This window comes from Osmia lignaria, unplaced genomic scaffold, assembly GCF_051020975.1.
Source record: "Osmia lignaria lignaria isolate PbOS001 unplaced genomic scaffold, iyOsmLign1 scaffold0013, whole genome shotgun sequence".
NCBI classification, from domain to species: domain Eukaryota; kingdom Metazoa; phylum Arthropoda; class Insecta; order Hymenoptera; family Megachilidae; genus Osmia; species Osmia lignaria.
The window spans coordinates 10413667-10428464 of NW_027478167.1; positions in this window are offsets into that span (position 1 = coordinate 10413667).

A 14798-nucleotide genomic window follows, 5' to 3' on the forward strand; every position below is an offset into this window, starting at 1 on the left:
CTGACGGACATATTTCGAGATATTTCTTCTTCTTGTTGTTCTTCTTCTGCACAGCTAAGCTGGAAGTGGCATTTGCGGCTCGCACTAGTGCACAGTTATCTCAAAGAAAGGGGCCACGGTGTTTCTGTATCTCTATTATGTTGGTGCGGCTTCGGAACTTTTAAATATCTCGATATATCTCGAAAACTACGCTTCTGATCAAAAAATATCATAGAACATAAATTGTAGGAAACATAATTCTCTACAAAATAGGTGTCTCAACATTTTGCCATAGCTCGCTTCGTTTCCGAGATATTTGCAGATATATCTCAAGGGAAGGGGCCTGACGGACATATTTCGAGATATTTCTTCTTCTTGTTGTTCTTCTTCTGCACAGCTAAGCTGGAAGTGGCATTTACAGCTCGCAATAGTGCAGAGTTATCTCAAAGAAAGGGGCCACGGTGTTTCTGTATCTCTATTATGTTGGTGCGGCTTCGGAACTTTTAAATATCTTGATATATCTCGAGAACTACGCATCTGATCAAAAAATATCATAGAACATGAAAAGTAGGAAACTTAATTCTCTACAAAAAAGGTCTCTTAACATTTTGCCATAGCTCTCTTCGTTTCCGAGATATTTGCAGATTTATCTCAAGGGAAGGGGCCTGACGGACATATTTCGAGATATTTCCTCTTCTTGTTGTTCTTCTTCTGCACAGCTAAGCTGGAAGTGGCATTTGCGGCTCGCACTAGTGCAGAGTTATCTCAAAGAAAGGGGCCACGGTGTTTCTGTATCTCTATTATGTTGGTGCGGCTTCGGAACTTTTAAATATCTTGATATATCTCGAGAACTACGCATCTGATCAAAAAATATCATAGAACATAAAAAGTAGGAAACTTAATTCTCTACAAAAAAGGTCTCTTAACATTTTGCCATAGCTCGCTTGGTTTCCGAGATATTTGCAGATTTATCTCAAGGGAAGGGGCCTGACGGACATATTTCGAGATATTTCTTCTTCTTGTTGTTCTTCTTCTGCACAGCTAAGCTGGAAGTGGCATTTGCGGCTCGCACTAGTGCAGAGTTATCTCAAAGAAAGGGGCCACGGTGTTTCTGTATCTCTATTATGTTGGTGCGGCTTCGGAACTTTTAAATATCTCGATATATCTCGAAAACTACGCTTCTGATCAAAAAATATCATAGAACATAAATTGTAGGAAAGATAATTCTCTACAAAAAACGTCTCTTAACATTTTGCCATAGCTCGCTTCGTTTCCGAGATATTTGCAGATTCAGCTCAAAGGAACGGGCCTGACGGACATATTTCGAGATACTTCTTCTTCTTGTTGTTCTTCCTCTGCACAGCTAAGCTGGAAGTGGCATTTGCAGCTCGCAATAGTGCAGAGTTATCTCAAAGAAAGGGGCCACGGTGTTTCTGTATCTCTATTATGTTGGTGCGGCTTCGGAACTTTTAAAAATCTTGATATATCTCGAGAACTACGCATCTGATCAAAAAATATCATAGAACATAAAAAGTAGGAAACTTAATTCTCTACAAAAAAGGTCTGTTAACATTTTGCCATAGCTCGCTTCGTTTCCGAGATATTTGCAGATTTATCTCAAGGGAAGGGGCCTGACGGACATATTTCGAGATATTTCTTCTTCTTGTTGTTCTTCTTCTGCACAGCTAAGCTGGAAGTGGCATTTGCGGCTCGCACTAGTGCAGAGTTATCTCAACGAAAGGGGCCACGGTGTTTCTGTATCTCTATTATGTTGGTGCGGCTTCGGAACTTTTAAATATCTCGATATATCTCGAAAACTACGCTTCTGATCAAAAAATATCATAGAACATAAATTGTAGGAAACATAATTCTCTACAAAATAGGTCTCTCAACATTTTGCCATAGCTCGCTTCGTTTCCGAGATATTTGCAGATATATCTCAAGGGAAGGGGCTTGACGGACATATTTCGAGATTTTTCTTCTTCTTGTTGTTCTTCTTCTGCACAGCTAAGCTGGAAGTGGCATTTACAGCTCGCAATAGTGCAGAGTTATCTCGAAGAAAGGGGCCACGGTGTTTCTGTATCTCTATTATGTTGGTGCGGCTTCGGAACTTTTAAATATCTTGATATATCTCGAGAACTACGCATCTGATCAAAAAATATCATAGAACATAAAAAGTAGGAAACTTAATTCTCTACAAAAAAGGTCTCTTAACATTTTGCCATAGCTCTCTTCGTTTCCGAGATATTTGCAGATTTATCTCAAGGGAAGGGGCCTGACGGACATATTTCGAGATATTTCTTCTTCTTGTTGTTCTTCTTCTGCACAGCTAACCTGGAAGTGGCATTTGCGGCTCGCACTAGTGCAGAGTTATCTCAAAGAAAGGGGCCACGGTGTTTCTGTATCTCTATTATGTTGGTGCGGCTTCGGAACTTTTAAATATCTTGATATATCTCGAGAACTACGCATCTGATCAAAAAATATCATAGAGAATAAAAAGTAGGAAACTTAATTCTCTACAAAAAAGGTCTCTGAACATTTTGCCATAGGTCGCTTCGTTTCCGAGATATTTGCAGATTTATCTCAAGGGAAGGAGCCTAACGGAAATATTTCGAGATATTTCTTCTTCTTGTTGTTCTTCTTCTGCACAGCTAAGCTGGAAGTGGCATTTGCGGCTCGCACTAGTGCAGAGTTATCTCAAAGAAAGGGGCCACGGTGTTTCTGTATCCCTATTATGTTGGTGCGGCTTCGGAACTTTTAAATATCTCGATATATCTCGAAAACTACGCATCTGATCAAAAAATATCATAGAACATAAAAAGTAGGAAACTTAATTCTCTACAAAAAAGGTCTCTTAACATTTTGCCATAGCTCGCTTCGTTTCCGAGATATTTGCAGATTTATCTCAAGGGAAGGGGCCTGACGGACATATTTCGAGATATTTCTTCTTCTTGTTGTTCTTCTTCTGCACAGCTAAGCTGGAAGTGGCATTTGCGGCTCGCACTAGTGCAGAGTTATCTCAAAGAAAGGGGCCACGGTGTTTCTGTATCTCTATTATGTTGGTGCGGCTTCGGAACTTTTAAATATCTCGATATATCTCGAAAACTACGCTTCTGATCAAAAAATATCATAGAACATAAATTGTAGAAAACATAATTCTCTACAAAAAAGGTCTGTTAACATTTTGCCATAGCTCGCTTCGTTTCCGAGATATTTGCAGATATATCTCAAGGGAAGGGGCCTGACGGACATATTTCGAGATATTTCTTCTTCTTGTTGTTCTTCTTCTGCACAGCTAAGCTGGAAGTGGCATTTACAGCTCGCAATAGTGCAGAGTTATCTCAAAGAAAGGGGCCACGGTGTTTCTGTATCTCTATTATGTTGGTGCGGCTTCGGAACTTTTAAATATCTTGATATATCTCGAGAACTACGCATCTGATCAAAAAATATCATAGAACATAAAAAGTAGGAAACTTAATTCTCTACAAAAAAGGTCTCTTAACATTTTGCCATAGCTCGCTTGGTTTCCGAGATATTTGCAGATTTATCTCAAGGGAAGGGGCCTGACGGACATATTTCGAGATATTTCTTCTTCTTGTTGTTCTTCTTCTGCACAGCTAAGCTGGAAGTGGCATTTGCGGCTCGCACTAGTGCAGAGTTATCTCAAAGAAAGGGGCCACGGTGTTTCTGTATCTCTATTATGTTGGTGCGGCTTCGGAACTTTTAAATATCTCGATATATCTCGAAAACGACGATTCTGATCAAAAAATATCATAGAACATAAATTGTAGGAAAGATAATTCTCTACAAAAAACGTCTCTTAACATTTTGCCATAGCTCGCTTCGTTTCCGAGATATTTGCAGATTCAGCTCAAAGGAACGGGCCTGACGGACATATTTCGAGATACTTCTTCTTCTTGTTGTTCTTCCTCTGCACAGCTAAGCTGGAAGTGGCATTTGCGGCTCGCACTAGTGCAGAGTTATCTCAAAGAAAGGGGCCACGGTGTTTCTGTATCCCTATTATGTTGGTGCGGCTTCGGAACTTTTAAATATCTCGATATATCTCGAAAACTACGCATCTGATCAAAAAATATCATAGAACATAAAAAGTAGGAAACTTAATTCTCTACAAAAAAGGTCTCTTAACATTTTGTCATAGCTCGCTTCGTTTCCGAGATATTTGCAGATTTATCTCAAGGGAAGGGGCCTGACGGACATATTTCGAGATATTTCTTCTTCTTGTTGTTCTTCTTCTGCACAGCTAAGCTGGAAGTGGCATTTGCGGCTCGCACTAGTGCAGAGTTATCTCAAAGAAAGGGGCCACGGTGTTTCTGTATCTCTATTATGTTGGTGCGGCTTCGGAACTTTTAAATATCTCGATATATCTCGAAAACTACGCTTCTGATCAAAAAATATCATAGAACATAAATTGTAGAAAACATAATTCTCTACAAAAAAGGTCTGTTAACATTTTGCCATAGCTCGCTTCGTTTCCGAGATATTTGCAGATATATCTCAAGGGAAGGGGCCTGACGGACATATTTCGAGATATTTCTTCTTCTTGTTGTTCTTCTTCTGCACAGCTAAGCTGGAAGTGGCATTTACAGCTCGCAGTAGTGCAGAGTTATCTCAAAGAAAGGGGCCACGGTGTTTCTGTATCTCTATTATGTTGGTGCGGCTTCGGAACTTTTAAATATCTTGATATATCTCGAGAACTACGCATCTGATCAAAAAATATCATAGAACATAAAAAGTAGGAAACTTAATTCTCTACAAAAAAGGTCTCTTAACATTTTGCCATAGCTCGCTTGGTTTCCGAGATATTTGCAGATTTATCTCAAGGGAAGGGGCCTGACGGACATATTTCGAGATATTTCTTCTTCTTGTTGTTCTTCTTCTGCACAGCTAAGCTGGAAGTGGCATTTGCGGCTCGCACTAGTGCAGAGTTATCTCAAAGAAAGGGGCCACGGTGTTTCTGTATCTCTATTATGTTGGTGCGGCTTCGGAACTTTTAAATATCTCGATATATCTCGAAAACTACGCTTCTGATCAAAAAATATCATAGAACATAAATTGTAGGAAAGATAATTCTCTACAAAAAACGTCTCTTAACATTTTGCCATAGCTCGCTTCGTTTCCGAGATATTTGCAGATTCAGCTCAAAGGAACGGGCCTGACGGACATATTTCGAGATACTTCTTCTTCTTGTTGTTCTTCCTCTGCACAGCTAAGCTGGAAGTGGCATTTGCAGCTCGCAATAGTGCAGAGTTATCTCAAAGAAAGGGGCCACGGTGTTTCTGTATCTCTATTATGTTGGTGCGGCTTCGGAACTTTTAAAAATCTTGATATATCTCGAGAACTACTCATCTGATCAAAAAATATCATAGAACATAAAAAGTAGGAAACTTAATTCTCTACAAAAAAGGTCTGTTAACATTTTGCCATAGCTCGCTTCGTTTCCGAGATATTTGCAGATTTATCTCAAGGGAAGGGGCCTGACGGACATATTTCGAGATATTTCTTCTTCTTGTTGTTCTTCTTCTGCACAGCTAAGCTGGAAGTGGCATTTGCGGCTCGCACTAGTGCAGAGTTATCTCAAAGAAAGGGGCCACGGTGTTTCTGTATCTCTATTATGTTGGTGCGGCTTCGGAACTTTTAAATATCTCGATGTATCTCGAAAACTACGCTTCTGATCAAAAAATATCATAGAACATAAATTGTAGGAAACATAATTCTCTATAAAAAACGTCTCTTAACATTTTGCCATAGCTCGCTACGTTTCCGAGATATTTGCAGATTCATCTCAAAGGAACTGGCCTGACGGACATATTTCGAGATATTTCTTCTTCTTGTTGTTCTTCCTCTGCACAGCTAAGCTGGAAGTGGCATTTGCAGCTCGCAATAGTGCAGAGTTATCTCAAAGAAAGGGGCCACGGCGTTTCTGTATCTCTATTATGTTGGTGCGGCTTCGGTACTTTTAAATATCTTGATATATCTCGAGAACTACGCGTCTGATCAAAAAATATCATAGAACATAAAAAGTAGGAAACTTAATTCTCTACAAAAACGGTCTCTTAACATTTTGCCATAGCTCGCTTCGTTTCCGAGTTATTTGCAGATATATCTCAAGGGAAGGGGCCTGACGGACATATTTCGAGATATTTCTTCTTCTTGTTGTTCTTCTTCTGCACAGCTAAACTGGAAGTGGCATTTCCAGCTCGCAATAGTGCAGAGTTATCTCAAAGAGAGGGGCCACGGTGTTTCTGTATCTCTATTATGTTGGTGCGGCTTCGGAACTTTTAAATATCTTGATATATCTCGAGAACTACGCATCTGATCAAAAAATATCATAGAAGATAAAAAGTAGGAAACTTAATTCTCTACAAAAAAGGTATCTTAACATTTTGCCATAGCTCGCTTCGTTTCCGAGATATTTGCAGATTTATCTCAAGGGAAGGGGCCTGACGGACATATTTCGAGATATTTCTTCCTCTTGTTGTTCTTCTTCTGCACAGCTAAGCTGGAAGTGGCATTTACAGTTCGCAATAGTGCAGAGTTATCTCAAAGAAAGGGGCCACGGTGTTTCTGTATCTCTATTATGTTGGTGCGGCTTCGGAACTTTTAAATATCTTGATATATCTCGAGAACTACGCATCTGATCAAAAAATATCATAGAACATAAAAAGTAGGAAACTTAATTCTCTACAAAAAAGGTCTCTTAACATTTTGCCATAGCTCTCTTCGTTTCCGAGATATTTGCAGATTTATCTCAAGGGAAGGGGCCTGACGGACATATTTCGAGATATTTCTTCTTCTTGTTGTTCTTCTTCTGCACAGCTAAGCTGGAAGTGGCATTTGCGGCTCGCACTAGTGCAGAGTTATCTCAAAGAAAGGGTCCACGGTGTTTCTGTATCTCTATTATGTTGGTGCGGCTTCGGAACTTTTAAATATCTCGATGTATCTCGAAAACTACGCTTCTGATCAAAAAATATCATAGAACATAAATTGTAGGAAACATAATTCTCTATAAAAAACGTCTCTTAACATTTTGCCATAGCTCGCTTCGTTTCCGAGATATTTGCAGATTCATCTCAAAGGAACTGGCCTGACGGACATATTTCGAGATATTTCTTCTTCTTGTTGTTCTTCCTCTGCACAGCTAAGCTGGAAGTGGCATTTGCAGCTCGCAATAGTGCAGAGTTATCTCAAAGAAAGGGGCCACGGCGTTTCTGTATCTCTATTATGGTGGTGCGGCTTCGGTACTTTTAAATATCTTGATATATCTCGAGAACTACGCATCTGATCAAAAAATATCATAGAACATAAAAAGTAGGAAACTTAATTCTCTACAAAAAAGGTCTCTTAACATTTTGCCATAGGTCGCTTCGTTTCCGAGATATTTGCAGATTTATCTCAAGGGAAGGGGCCTAACGGACATATTTCGAGATATTTCTTCTTCTTGTTGTCCTTCTTCTGCACAGCTAAACTGGAAGTGGCATTTCCAGCTCGCAATAGTGCAGAGTTATCTCAAAGAGAGGGGCCACGGTGTTTCTGTATCTCTATTATGTTGGTGCGGCTTCGGAACTTTTAAATATCTTGATATATCTCGAGAACTACGCATCTGATCAAAAAATATCATAGAAGATAAAAAGTAGGAAACTTAATTCTCTACAAAAAAGGTATCTTAACATTTTGCCATAGCTCGCTTCGTTTCCGAGATATTTGCAGATTTATCTCAAGGGAAGGGGCCTGACGGACATATTTCGAGATGTTTCTTCTTCTTGTTGTTCTTCTTCTGCACAGCTAAGCTGGAAGTGGCATTTACAGCTCGCAATAGTGCCGAGTTATCTCAAAGAAAGGGGCCACGGTGTTTCTGTATCTCTATTATGTTGGTGCGGCTTCGGATCTTTTAAATATCTTGATATATCTCGAGAACTACGCATCTGATCAAAAAATATCATAGAACATGAAAAGTAGGAAACTTAATTCTCTACAAAAAAGGTCTCTTAACATTTTGCCATAGCTCGCTTCGTTTCCGAGATATTTGCAGATTCATCTCAAAGGAACTGGCCTGACGGACATATTTCGAGATATTTCTTCTTCTTGTTGTTCTTCTTCTGCACAGCTAAGCTGGAAGTGGCATTTGCAGCTCGCAATAGTGCAGAGTTATCTCAAAGAAAGGGGCCACGGTGTTTCTGTATCTCTATTATGTTGGTGCGGCTTCGGAACTTTTAAATATCTTGATATATCTCGAGAACTACGCGTCTGATCAAAAAATATCATAGAACATAAAAAGTAGGAAACTTAATTCTCTACAAAAACGGTCTCTTAACATTTTGCCATAGCTCGCTTCGTTTCCGAGTTATTTGCAGATATATCTCAAGGGAAGGGGCCTGACGGACATATTTCGAGATATTTCTTCTTCTTGTTGTTCTTCTTCTGCACAGCTAAGCTGGAAGTGGCATTTGCGGCTCGCACTAGTGCACAGTTATCTCAAAGAAAGGGGCCACGGTGTTTCTGTATCCCAATTATGTTGGTGCGGCTTCGGAACTTTTAAATATCTCGATATATCTCGAAAACTACGCTTCGGATCAAAAAATATCATAGAACATAAATAGTAGGAAACATAATTCTCTACAAAAAACGTCTCTTAACATTTTGCCATAGCTCGCTTCGTTTCCGAGATATGTGCAGATTTATCTCAAGGGAAGGGGCCTGACGGACATATTTCGAGATATTTCTTCTTCTTGTTGTTCTTCTTCTGCACAGCTAAGCTGGAAGTGGCATTTGCGGCTCGCACTAGTGCAGAGTTATCTCAACGAAAGGGGCCACGGTGTTTCTGTATCTCTATTATGTTGGTGCGGCTTCGGAACTTTTAAATATCTCGATATATCTCGAAAACTACGCTTCTGATCAAAAAATATCATAGAACATAAATTGTAGGAAACATAATTCTCTACAAAATAGGTCTCTCAACATTTTGCCATAGCTCGCTTCGTTTCCGAGATATTTGCATATATATCTCAAGGGAAGGGGCCTGACGGACATATTTCGAGATATTTCTTCTTCTTGTTGTTCTTCTTCTGCACAGCTAAGCTGGAAGTGGCATTTACAGTTCGCAATAGTGCAGAGTTATCTCAAAGAAAGGGGCCACGGTGTTTCTGTATCTCTATTATGTTGGTGCGGCTTCGGAACTTTTAAATATCTTGATATATCTCGAGAACTACGCATCTGATCAAAAAATATCATAGAAAATAAAAAGTAGGAAACTTAATTCTCTACAAAAAAGGTCTCTTAACATTTTGCCATAGCTCTCTTCGTTTCCGAGATATTTGCAGATTTATCTCAAGGGAAGGGGCCTGACGGACATATTTCGAGATATTTCTTCTTCTTGTTCTTCTTCTTCTGCACAGCTAAGCTGGAAGTGGCATTTGCGGCTCGCAATAGTGCAGAGTTATCTCAAAGAAAGGGGCCACGGTGTTTCTGTATCTCTATTATGTTGGTGCGGCTTCGGAACTTTTAAATATCTCGATGTATCTCGAAAACTACGCTTCTGATCAAAAAATATCATAGAACATAAATTGTAGGAAACATGATTCTCTATAAAAAACGTCTCTTAACATTTTGCCATAGCTCGCTTCGTTTCCGAGATATTTGCAGATTCATCTCAAAGGAACTGGCCTGACGGACATATTTCGAGATATTTCTTCTTCTTGTTGTTCTTCCTCTGCACAGCTAAGCTGGAAGTGGCATTTGCAGCTCGCAATAGTGCAGAGTTATCTCAAAGAAAGGGGCCACGGCGTTTCTGTATCTCTATTATGTTGGTGCGGCTTCGGTACTTTTAAATATCTTGATATATCTCGAGAACTACGCATCTGATCAAAAAATATCATAGAACATAAAAAGTAGGAAACTTAATTCTCTACAAAAAAGGTCTCTTAACATTTTGCCATAGGTCGCTTCGTTTCCGAGATATTTGCAGATTTATCTCAAGGGAAGGGGCCTGACGGACATATTTCGAGATATTTCTTCTTCTTGTTGTTCTTCTTCTGCACAGCTAAGCTGGAAGTGGCATTTGCGGCTCGCACTAGTGCAGAGTTATCTCAAAGAAAGGGGCCACGGTGTTTCTGTATCTCTATTATGTTGGTGCGGCTTCGGAACTTTTAAATATCTTGATATATCTCGAGAACTACGAGTCTGATCAAAAAATATCATAGAACATAAAAAGTAGGAAACTTAATTCTCTACAAAAACGGTCTCTTAACATTTTGCCATAGCTCGCTTCGTTTCCGAGATATGTGCAGATATATCTCAAGGGAAGGGGCCTGACGGACATATTTCGAGATATTTCTTCTTCTTGTTGTTCTTCTTCTGCACAGCTAAGCTGGAAGTGGCATTTGCGGCTCGCACTAGTGCACAGTTATCTCAAAGAAAGGGGCCACGGTGTTTCTGTATCTCTATTATGTTGGTGCGTCTTCGGAACTTTTAAATATCTCGATATATCTCGAAAACTACGCTTCTGATCAAAAAATATCATAGAACATAAATTGTAGGAAACATAATTCTCTACAAAAAAGGTCTCTTAACATTTTGCCATAACTCGCTTCGTTTCCGACATATTTGCAGATTTATCTCAAGGGAAGGGGCCTAACGGACATATTTCGAGATATTTCTTCTTCTTGTTGTTCTTCTTCTGCACAGCTAAACTGGAAGTGGCATTTCCAGCTCGCAATAGTGCAGAGTTATCTCAAAGAGAGGGGCCACGGTGTTTCTGTATCTCTATTATGTTGGTGCGGCTTCGGAACTTTTAAATATCTTGATATATCTCGAGAACTACGCATCTGATCAAAAAATATCATAGAACATAAAAAGTAGGAAACTTAATTCTCTACAAAAAAGGTCTCTTAACATTTTGCCATAGCTCGCTTCGTTTCCGAGATATTTGCAGATTTATCTCAAGGGAAGGGGCCTGACGGACATATTTCGAGATATTTCTTCTTCTTGTTGTTCTTCTTCTGCACAGCTAAGCTGGAAGTGGCATTTGCGGCTCGCACTAGTGCAGAGTTATCTCAAAGAAAGGGGCCACGGTGTTTCTGTATCTCTATTATGTTGGTGCGGTTTCGGAACTTTTAAATATCTTGATATATCTCGAGAACTACGCATCTGATCAAAAAATATCATAGAACATAAAAAGTAGAACACTTAATTCTCTACAAAAAACGTCTCTTAACATTTTGCCATAGCTCGCTTCGTTTCCGAGATATTTGCAGATTCAGCTCAAGGGAAGGGGCCTGACGGACATATTTCGAGATATTTCTTCTTCTTGTTGTTCTTCTTCTGCACAGCTAAGCTGGAAGTGGCATTTGCGGCTCGCACTAGTGCAGAGTTATCTCAAAGAAACGGGCCACGGTGTTTCTGTATCTCTATTATGTTGGTGCGGCTTCGGAACTTTTAAATATCTCGATATAGCTCGAAAACTACGCTTCTGATCAAAAAATATCATAGAACATAAATTGTAGGAAACATAATTCTCTACAAAAAACGTCTCTTAACATTTTGCCATAGCTCGCTTCGTTTCCGAGATATTTGCCGATTCAGCTCAAAGGAACTGGCCGGACGGACATATTTCGAGATATTTCTTCTTCTTGATGTTCTTCTTCTGCACAGCTAAGCTGGAAGTGGCATTTGCAGCTCGCAATAGTGCAGAGTTATCCCAAAGAAAGGGGCCACGGTGTTTGTGTATCTCTATTATGTTGGTGCGGCTTCGGAACTTTTAAATATCTTGATATATCTCGAGAACTACGCATCTGATCAAAAAATATCATAGAACATAAAAAGTAGGAAACTTAATTCTCTACAAAAAAGGTCTCTCAACATTTTGCCATAGCTCGCTTCGTTTCCGAGATATTTGCAGATTTATCTCAAGGGAAGGGGCCTGACGGACATATTTCGAGATATTTCTTCTTCTTGTTGTTCTTCTTCTGCACAGCTAAGCTCGAAGTGGCATTTGCAGCTCGCAATAGTGCAGAGTTATCTCAAAGAAAGAGGCCACGGTGTTTCTGTACCTCTATTATGTTGGTGCAGCTTCGGAACTTTTAAATATCTTGATATATCTCGAGAACTACGCACCTGATCAAAAAATATCATCGAACATAAAAAGTAGGAAACTTAATTCTCTACAAGAAAGGTCTCTAAACATTTTGCCATAGCTCGCTTCGTTTCCGAGATATTTGCAGATTTATCTCAAGGGAAGGGGCCTGACGGACATATTTCGAGATATTTCTTCTTCTTGTTGTTCTTCTTCTGCACAGCTAAGCTGGAAGTGGCAGTTGCGGCTCGCACTAGTGCAGAGTTATCTCAAAGAAAGGGGCCACGGTGTTTCTGTATCTCTATTATGTTGGTGCGGCTTCGGAACTTTTAAATATCTTGATATATCTCGAGAACTACGCATCTGATCAAAAAATATCATAGAACATGAAAAGTAGGAAACTTAATTCTCTACAAAAAAGGTCTCTTAACATTTTGCCATAGCTCTCTTCGTTTCCGAGATATTTGCAGATTTATCTCAAGGGAAGGGGCCTGACGGACATATTTCGAGATATTTCTTCTTCTTGTTGTTCTTCTTCTGCACAGCTAAGCTCGAAGTGGCATTTGCAGCTCGCAATAGTGCAGAGTTATCTCAAAGAAAGAGGCCACGGTGTTTCTGTACCTCTATTATGTTGGTGCAGCTTCGGAACTTTTAAATATCTTGATATATCTCGAGAACTACGCACCTGATCAAAAAATATCATCGAACATAAAAAGTAGGAAACTTAATTCTCTACAAAAAAGGTCTCTTAACATTTTGCCATAGCTCGCTTCGTTTCCGAGATATTTGCAGATTCAGCTCAAAGGAACTGGCCTGACGGACATATTTCGAGATATTTCTTCTTCTTGTTGTTCTTCCTCTGCACAGCTAAGCTGGAAGTGGCATTTGCAGCTCGCAATAGTGCAGAGTTATCTTAAAGAAAGGGGCCACGGTGTTTCTGTATCTCTATTATGTTGGTGCGGCTTCGGAACTTTTAAATATCTTGATATATCTCGAGAACTACGCATCTGATCAAAAAATGTCATAGAACATAAAAAGTAGGAAACTTAATTCTCTACAAAAAAGGTCTCTTAACATTTTGCCATAGCTCGCTTCGTTTCCGAGATATTTGCATATTTATCTCAAGGGAAGGGGCTAACGGACATATTTCGAGATATTTCTTCTTCTTGTTGTTCTTCTTCTGCACAGCTAAGCTGGAAGTGGCATTTGCGGCTCGCACTAGTGCAGAGTTATCTCAAAGAAAGGGGCCACCGTGTTTCTGTATCTCTATTATGTTGGTGCGGCTTCGGAACTTTTAAATATCTCGATATATCTCGACAACTACGCTTCTGATCAAAAAATATCATAGAACATAAAAAGTAGGAAACTTAATTCTCTACAAAAAAGGTCTCTTAACATTTTGCCATAGCTCGCTTCGTTTCCGAGATATTTGCATATTTATCTCAAGGGAAGGGGCCTAACGGACATATTTCGAGATATTTCTTCTTCTTGTTGTTCTTCTTCTGCACAGCTAAGCTGGAAGTGGCATTTGCGGCTCGCACTAGTGCAGAGTTATCTCAAAGAAAGGGGCCACGGTGTTTCTGTATCTCTATTATGTTGGTGCGTCTTCGGAACTTTTAAATATCTCGATATATCTCGAAAACTACGCTTCTGATCAAAAAATATCATAGACCGTAAATTGTAGGAAACATTATTCTCTACAAAAAAGGTCTCTTAACATTTTGCCATAGCTCGCTTCGTTTCCGAGATATTTGCAGATTTATCTCAAGGGAAGTGGCCTGACGGACATATTTCGAGATATTTCTTCTTCTTGTTGTTCTTCTTCTGCACAGCTAAGCTGGAAGTGGCATTACCAGCTCGGAATAGTGCAGAGTTATCTCAATGAAAGGGGCCACGGTGTTTCTGTATCTCTATTATATTGGTGCGGCTTCGGAACTTTTAAATATCTTGATATATCTCGAGAACTACGCATCTGATCAAAAAATATCATAGAACATAAAAAGTAGAAAACTTAATTCTCTACAAAAAAGGTCTCTTAACATTTTGCCATAGCTCGCTTCGTTTCCGAGATATTTGCATATTTATCTCAAGGGAAGGGGCCTGACGGACATATTTCGAGATATTTCTTCTTCTTGTTGTTCTTCTTCTGCACAGCTAAGCTGGAAGTGGCATTTGCGGCTCTCACTAGTGCAGAGTTATCTCAAAGAAAGGGGCCACGGTGTTTCTGTATCTCTATTATGTTGGTGCGGCTTCGGAACTTTTAAATATCTCGATATATCTCGAAAACTACGCTTCTGATCAAAAAATATCATAGAACATAAATTGTAGGAAACATAATTCTCTACAAAAAAGGTCTCTTAACATTTTGCCATAGCTCGCTTCGTTTCCGAGATATTTGCAGATATATCTCAAGGGAAGGGGCCTGACGGACATATTTCGAGATATTTCTTCTTCTTGTTGTTCTTCTTCTGCACAGCTAAGCTGGAAGTGGCATTTACAGCTCGCAATAGTGCAGAGTTATCTCAAAGAAAGGGGCCACGGTGTTTCTGTATCTCTATTATGTTGGTGCGGCTTCGGAACTTTTAAATATCTTGATATATCTCGAGAACTACGCATCTGATCAAAAAATATCATAGAACCTGAAAAGTAGGAAACTTAATTCTCTACAAAAAAGGTCTCTTAACATTTTGCCATAGCTCGCTTCGTTTCCGAGATATTTGCAGATTTATCT